Below are 8,899 nucleotides of genomic sequence, written 5' to 3' on the forward strand. Positions count from 1 at the left end.
CCCCTCATTGCATCAACCCCGCAATGGCGTGCCAAGTCCCGTGTTTCCTATGTCCATGGTTGTATTAATTTAAATTTTAAACCTTTTTTAAAAAAGTTAGATATCTGAAATCATCGAAACCCGTAGATTTCGAATTATTATTTTTTAAGCTGTTAACTATGAAATTTAAAAAATCTACTTCTAAATTTTAATCCGAAAGCTTAACTAAGGACCCTTGAGTGTTGGCTACTCTATTGATATAGCCTCTCTGCTTGTTATTTATGAGCGAATTCTTATTTCAATTTCAGTCTCTCTGCTTGTTATTTATGAACGAATTCTTATTTCAATTTTAGCCTCTCTGCTTGTTATTTATGATCGAATTCTTATTTCAATTTCAGCCTCTCTGCTTGTTATTTATGATCGAATTCTTATTTCAATTTTAGCCTCTCTGCTTGTTATTTATGATCGTATTTCTATTTCAATTTCGGAAAGGATATTTTAAAGCCTTTAAAACATTTAAAAGAACTACCTGGACCTTTAAATATATCTACCTGAGTGCCTGCGGAAAATTTCTCTGAGCTTCTCAGAGCCTTGAGATTCTTTAGCATATACTCTGAGATTTCTATCGGTAGGGTAATTATAAATAAGTACAGTAGACTCTACGACACTTCTTGCTAAGACACTTCTCGTTTTCTGATTTCCCCTTCGTTCGCTGGCCCCCACTCCTTGTCTCATTTCACCCACAAACATACGCGGCCGGCTGCGCCGAATGCGGCTCGACTCTCAACAATTCTAGAGCGGAACTTTACGTTTAGGTTAGGGCCACTTTATATAGGCTCGTGTAATCTTTTGTGCTTCACAGTGGAATTTTTAATACTGTCGCTCACTCGTAATTGTTGGAAATTATAAATTGATCGTGTAGAGGTAAGTTTAAATATTAAATTACTGCGAACAAAGCGGCATAACTTTTGTTTCGTCAAATTGTTTACGAAAAACCTTAACCTATATTGAATTCGATTAATTTTTAAATTCGAATGTCAATTATTTTTTGGTGCACATGCGCGAAAAAGAATTGATCTTCCTGTCAATTTTCGGTCCTGTTGTTCGCCATTGCATGGGAAATCCAGTGTTTTAATTTTTAAAATCAAGTTTTGAACGGTATAGCGAAGTGTTTGTGAATAAAAATAGAAGGAGATAATACGATGCCAGTAATTTTGAAAAAAAATAGAGTTGGAGCGCATAAGAGCTACTGCTACGAATTGTGCAAAAGTAGTAGTCGCAGTAAAGCTTCGTACGTCGAATTGTAAATTTTTATTTTATTTCTGTCCCTAAATCATGTCTACAATTTAGAAAAGGTGAAATTAATAATGCGAGCATAAAATTCCACTTATAACGTGTGAAGCATGCAGGAAATGCAATAAATGGGTGAAGTTGTGTGGACGCAAAGATTCCAAGTTTAAATCAATCAGGAACGTCACAAAAGTTCATATGTTTGTTCTTTACACTTCTTTGGAGAATCTGGACCTACAGAAGAGCATCCAAACCCGATAGAATGTCGGCCAACTACTATAAAACAGGTAAGAATAATATAAGAATTTATTAGAAAAGAATAAATTGTGTTGTGACCGTTTAAACCTAAAAATACTTGGTGGTTATGAAACGTCAGTACGTCTAGAGTAGTACATCATCATGTGGAGATTTACTTTCTGTGGACATAATTACGATTTATGTTAAAACTTAATAATATTAATAATTATTGTAAATATTGTATTTTTAATTTTTATTTGTAATTGCAATGTTTTTAATTGTTTTTGTAATTATTGTCATTGTAATAATTGTGTTTTGGAATTATTATTATTATTATGATTTGTCAGTATATATATTTTTTTTGTTAAAAAAATATTTGTAGTTGATCAACTGCGAATGTAAATTAGTTAATGATTTTAAAAATGGAATTGTACTTTAAAAATAGAAACAGTGAATAATAATTGATTTTACAAGACGTTTTTTAATCAGTTCACAATTTCAGAATTATCACATTTTAACTTCTGAGATGCAGAGCATGGGTATGGAATCTCTCTTTGTCTCTCGTACTATTTCTGATGTAAATGAATGGAGGAATAAAACAATCTTTCGTAACATTTGTTCTTTTTTCTTAACGTAAAGGTATTTTAATAAATGAGATAGATTGCGATACTTAAAAGTCATATGTATTCCGTTTTTTAAATTTTACGAGGCAGGCACAAGTTAGGCCCAATCATTATTGATTATATTTTAATGTAAATATGTGCAACATCACAACTTACGATGAACATTGCTCCAAAGTTGTAGACTCCAAAAGGGAGTTTAAACTGCTGCATTAAAATTTACTATTCCTAATTAAAGTCTTCAATTTGATAATACACGACTTTTATTGCTTGTCTTTTTTATATTTTCGAAACGCTGAATCAGTTTATTTAGCCTTTAGTACATGTAACATTTTAAATTTAAGATCACACGAGTATAATTGCTTGTCCTTTTCATTCTTTCAAGACGCGGAATCAGTCGATTTAGCGTTTAGTGTAATTAACATCTTAAGTTTAATATTACACGAGTTTCATTGCTGGGAAGCTGTACATTAATCAGGGATGATGCAAGTATTTCCCTGTTGGAATGATTTTTTAATTACAACAATGATTAAAAATTTTTAAATATATGTAACCTTAAAATTAATATTGCAAGATTCTATTTGCTTTGTCCTGTGCCAATTGTGAAAGGAGAAATCAGTCTTGAAACGAAAAATCTGAACTTTCTAATCCCATTCGGAAACGCATTTCCAATAATTCTAATAATCTTTTTAACATATGTTACGTTCAACATAATATTGCAAGAATCGATTTGCTTTGCCTTTTGCTACTTTAGAAACGAGAAATCAGTCTTTAAAATAAAAATCGAAAGGTATTAATTCCCTTCGTACAAGCATTTCGAAATATTCCGGAGCTAAATTATTTATATGGAACTGCATAGCCGCATCAGTAACTTTTTTGGCAGATGGATAATCAATATTGTTGTCCATGTTTTTTGTGTTCGCACCCCTTACACTTACAGCGGTTCACGCTATGGAAATCATAACCGAGCAATCTTGCACCAAACATTTAATATCTTTGCTTGCACTCAGTTTCCGTCAAATAGATTTTTTCGTATTGATCACTTTTGAGATACTCTGCACTATTCTTCATTCAACTTTCACTACATACGACATTATCACATTAAAAAAAAGGAAATCCCTGCATTCACATACGTTTTACAGAGTAGGGCCATAACTTTTGAATTCACGGGAACTGTCATGGCGGCCAGGCATGTCCACGATCTATTTCCGAATTTAAATGAAAAGGTCCATGTGGGAAATACCGCCGCTTGGTAGCGCTTCTCGCACGTGGCCCGACTTCCTCGAGCCACCACTAGGGTGCATACCAGCTCCGCGGCCATATTGGTTACCATAGCAACACCAGGACGCTAAATCGAATTTGAACAGTGACGGCAACGCGACGACCCATAGAGCATTCTCATTAAGCCATACAAATTTAAAGGGCTGAACCTCCTGGGGTATACTTGTAAGGGGAAATACATTGCCAGTATAGGGATGAGATATTTCGGAGACGTTTAAAAAATAAAAGAAGAAAAATGATAAATTGTTTTGTAGTAGGGTGTAAGAAACACAGTCCTGTGCACCCAGGCACAAGATTTTTTCGGATTCCAATAGGCATAACTGAAGAAAATCAAAAGTTTATCGGAGAATCTCGTGCTGGGCCTAGTGATCTGTCAACAAGTGAACTTATTATATTGTCAAAGAGAAGAAGGGAAATGTGGATTAGTGTTTTGCGTCGTGGAACTTTATGTACAAGTCAATTAGAAAATGCCCGATTTGCGAGGAACATTTTATGAGTGGTAAGTAAGAAATGTATGCGTTTCGAGTGTGAGGTTATGTTTACCACAATTGTAGCGGAAGGAATATTTGTGATTTATATTTATTGCAATCGTTTGCAATTTGTTCGTATCATATAGGCATTCCAGCTGACTTGGCGAATAAGGATCATCCTGATTGGGTGCCTTATCGAAAATTAAGTTATGAAAAAGAAGCGCTCTGAAAAAGAAAAGTTCACTGCCCCGCTACCACCTATCTACGAAAAGGGTTATTTGTCCTAGGAGAACGTAATTTTTACTTAGGAATCCTATTAATTAATTCAAGATTCATAATTGTATTTAAAAATTAATTTCCTTGTTCAAAAATACAAGTATTTTATTCGAAAAATCTTTTTTCTTGTGAAAATTTATTATCTAACTGTACATATAACTTTTTCACTTTGGGTTTAAAGTGTATCCCTTTTTGGTTACAAATTCGTAAATTTGGTTGCAAAAGTTGTCTTTTTTGGTAGAAAACTAATCATGTTAGCCAGGGAAAATGAAAAATGTATTAGCATAAGGTAGAGAGTCTTTAAATTGGTATTTTTTTCTTTTTTGTATCAAGAAAAATCTTGAATTATCGTACAGTTCTTTGAGACATAAATTTTCGTTATTTGGCATAAGAGAATATGAATTTTGCTTAAAAATCCTTTTAATTAATTGAAGATTCATAATTGTATTTAAAAATTCATTTCCTTGTACAAAAATACAAGTATTTTATTTAAAAAATCTTTTTTTCTTGTGAAAATTTAATATCTAACTGTATACATAACTTTTTCACTTTGGGTTCAAAGTGTATCCCTTTTTGGTCATTGAACTGCTTGCACTTCACTTTCATAACAAAATCAGCTTCATAAAACTTATAAGCTTCCAAACTTTTATATGCTTTCACTTGTTTTGCAGTGTAAAAACTATAAGATTGAATAAAATATAACACTATATCCATTATTATCCTCGAGGGTACTGAGCTTACATTTTCCCTAAATTCTATATCTTTAAGAGCATACGGTTCAAAGTTTTCAATTTTTTCCAATTTTTGGATATATTGGGTCTTGATTTCTGCAGACAATTTTCCCAAATATTCACTCTCCATTTCGAAAAAACAAAAACAATTTTAAAAAACGACGGCAATACATGCAAACTATAGGGGCATAGAGAGAAGGCTATTCCCCTGAAGGCCGCTCGGAGCGCGTGACGTCACAAGTGAAAATGCTCTATTCAACACTCTCGCTGGCATGCCGTTCAATTATTTTGTACGTATGTTGCACTGTTAAATTAGGTGAAAACAAATTTTTTTAAAGTTTTTGAGTGTATATATAGAGGCTTGTATATGTGGACTGGATGTTTTGTTATTATTATAATGGAAAAATAATTTTGAGGTTAGAATTTCCAAGGGTTTCGAAATGGGCAGACAGTTTTTAGATAAAACACTTACAACAAGACATTTTTTTTCCAATAAACCATAATATTTTAAATAAATATCAATGATGATAGAACTAAGTCCTTTTAATACAACGTGTATTCGTTTTTGTATGACTTTTGTATGCAATAAACACATTTCCAGAAGAATACTAGATATCTAGATTTGCACTACTACGCTTTGTTTCTTATTAACGTGATTCAAAGCTTAAATTATAGAATTTCAGTATTCTATAACTTTATCAAGAATATGGTATCGTTGCTGATTGGGTGCATTTTATAAAGTTGCGTGTGGGAAGACCTTTAGGGTAGCGTTTAGGCAAAGATATTATAAACGTAGATGCGGTACGGGGCGTCGGAGTGGGGAATTATATATTTAGGACATCACATTTTCTGCCCTATCGAGGTGCTGCCCTCATCGTACTATGAAGTTGAATTCTTGTTTTCTCATTCTTCGTAAAATATGACGGTAAAGCAGTAGACAATTTTTTTGAGGTTAGAAAGGTTTGACATGTATGTATCGCTGAATTTTTTCTGATCTGAAGCTTGATCCAGGTTTTCGGTAAAGTCTTTTTTTTATTATAAAAAAAATGTTCTCGAAAAATCATATTTTTAATTTAAAAAAAGTATTATAGAAAGACATTTCAAGATAAACAAGTGCTGAAAGCATTTTTCTTTGACAATTTTTTTTTTAATTGAAATAATCAAATATTTATACCAAAGAAACAAATTTTTTAATGTTTGAAGTATTTAAACATTATTTTTTTAATTTAAAATAATAATTAAAATAAAATATATTTCTGGGTAAGATATTTTGGTTGAAAATGTATATAGTATTTCTTAAATCACAAAAGTTTAATACACTTAACACTTTAAATATTATACAAAAATTTATTTGATAACCATATTTTATTATCGTAGTTTTAATAAATAATCAATATTGATTAAGAAACAATTTTATTTGGGGAGTCTTATTATTTGAGAATTTTCAAATTCGTTAATATTATAAACTGTTCAGGAATTTTATTAGTTTTGGAATTGTTTTTTTTGGGACAGAGAGTTTTACTGAGTCGGGAATTTTATTTTTCGGGATATTTAATGCCGTCCCCATAGAATTACAGAAAATTTGCTCTAATTATAATTTCGGCGCCCGATCTTGTTGATTTTTTCCTACAGTAATATTAAAAAGAAATGTGTATGGAAATTTTTGATATCACAAAGTTAAAGATAATCTCAATTAAAAATTTAAAAATTCGCTGTACATCCAATTTTTATTCTTGGGTCTTGGCAATTTTTTTCTAATCCATTTTAGTGACTGGTAAACAGGGGTGATTTTCTTAGAAAATAAGTGATTAAAATTTGAAAAAATTGGGTATGCTTTTTTGACATCTAGGTATGAAAAAAACGTAAACTGCAGAAAATTTATAAACTAATTTAAGAACTGTTTATACTCTTTTAAGATACCAATACAATTTACATAACACTAATTGTAAAATTTGCAAATTTTTAGGCCTTCAGTTTAGGAATTTGCATTTTAACATTAAAATTGCTTCATTTTCAGACTACAGCCTTATTGTTTGAATTTTCAGAATTTTTCGAAATTGTTAAAAGGCGAAAAAGTTTGAATTTAAAATTTAAAAATGCGAAAATACACCATTTTCCATGTTTATTTGCATTCCAGCGAGTCACTTTCTTTCGCTTCTTTTGAAAGTCGATCCTTTGCTTCTGTTTTCTTTTTAAACTATACCTTGAATTCAACGCATTTCAAATTAAAATTTTGCAGCTGCATTTAGATTGTATTATACAAAGGTTTTTTGTTTTATATATAAATTAATTAAAACATTTTATTGGTTTTTCACGACTGTAATTTATAAAGTAAAGTTCAAATTAATGGCTTCTTAAATGAACGCAATTTCAAAATCTTTTTGAAGTATTATTTCAGTATAAAATATTCCATTTTTAATCTATTTGGTTTGGAAATTAAAAAAAAAAACAATTTTCAATAGTAAACAATTTGAAAATGAATTGTCACAATTTCAGAGTGACAAATTTAAACTTGGAATGTTAAGATTATAATTGTTTAATTTTTTTATTTGTATTTCAAAGGTAAAAGTATTTCATTTTGATTCTTAAAGAACAGTTAAATAAGCATTAATTTAAAAAAAAAATCATATAAGCTGGAGGTTTCTGAATGTTACAAAGAAAAGAACAAAATTTGGAGCTCCTCAAGAATTTTGAAACATTAGGAACACAGTAAAAATTTCTGGGTTGATTTAAAATGATTTTTTATTTTGAAAAATTACATAATTTTAAGAGGAGGTATAAAAATATGGGCCCACTGACAAAAATTCCGAAAGGGATGAATGAAAAATCCCAAAAAATGAAATCTCCGACACTTGAATAATAATTTTATATAAATTTTATTTAAAAAATACATTAAAAAACACGTGTGCTTTGAAAGAAAAAAATGTTCTGCCTAAATTTTCTTCGTAAAAACATAATAACATTTTTGAAACAAACTTTGCAGGATTCAATTCAACAACGATTTATATCAAAATTTATTTTTATTATTTTTTTTATTAATAAAAAATTCGATTTTTCATAACCTTTTTATGTTTTTTTTTTTTCAAATACTATGCACATTTCAAACAAATTTTTTCATCCAGAAATATATATTCGATTATTGTATTTTCAATAAATAAATAATATTTATTTTATTTTTCGTGAATTTTCCAATTCGACTTTTATATTTCGCGACTTTTATAATTTCGGGAATTTTATTATTGGTTATTTTTCAATGTACGAATTTTACAGTGTCAGGAATTTTATTTTTCGGGATTTTCAGTCGCTTTTTCCGAAAAATAAAATTCCCACATCACTGTAAAAATTCTAAAATTACAACATTGCAATGTTATAATTTCGGAATTTTTACAGTGATGTGGGCATTTTATTTTTAATTTTCCAATTCTGGACTTTTATATTTCGACAATGTATTGTCGAAATATAAAAGTCCCGAATTGGAAAATTCTCCACAATTTACAATCTTACCGAATTTAAGAATTGCCGACAGAAAATTTCCAAATTATACAATATCCGGGCTAGACAACTCTCTAATTTGAACAATTAAAAAGTAATTAGTTAAAAAAATTTTTTTAATAGAATAATAAAATATTTTTACCGAGGAAAAAACTTTTTTAATGTTTAAAGTTTCTAAAAATTATTGTTTGAATTAAAAATAACAATAAATGAACAAATGTATTTTTGGATGAAAAAAGTTGTTCGAAAATGTCTATAATAAAAATATTTGATTATTGTATTTTAAATACGTAAATAATATTGACCACATAACTGTTTTCTCAATTTCTGCAATTCGGGAATTTTCTAGTTTGTATATTTTATCATTAGACAGCATGCGGCCTGGAATTTTATTATTCGGGAATTTTCAAATTCGATAATATTGTGGGAACAACAATGACAACACCAAACATAGTTGTAGTAAGTGCGGTTCAAAACAACAGAACGCGCAGGGCTCCCGACAATGGGTCGGCCAACAATGCCG

Source organism: Belonocnema kinseyi, chromosome 4 (genome assembly GCF_010883055.1).
Source record: "Belonocnema kinseyi isolate 2016_QV_RU_SX_M_011 chromosome 4, B_treatae_v1, whole genome shotgun sequence".
Lineage (NCBI taxonomy): Eukaryota > Metazoa > Arthropoda > Insecta > Hymenoptera > Cynipidae > Belonocnema > Belonocnema kinseyi.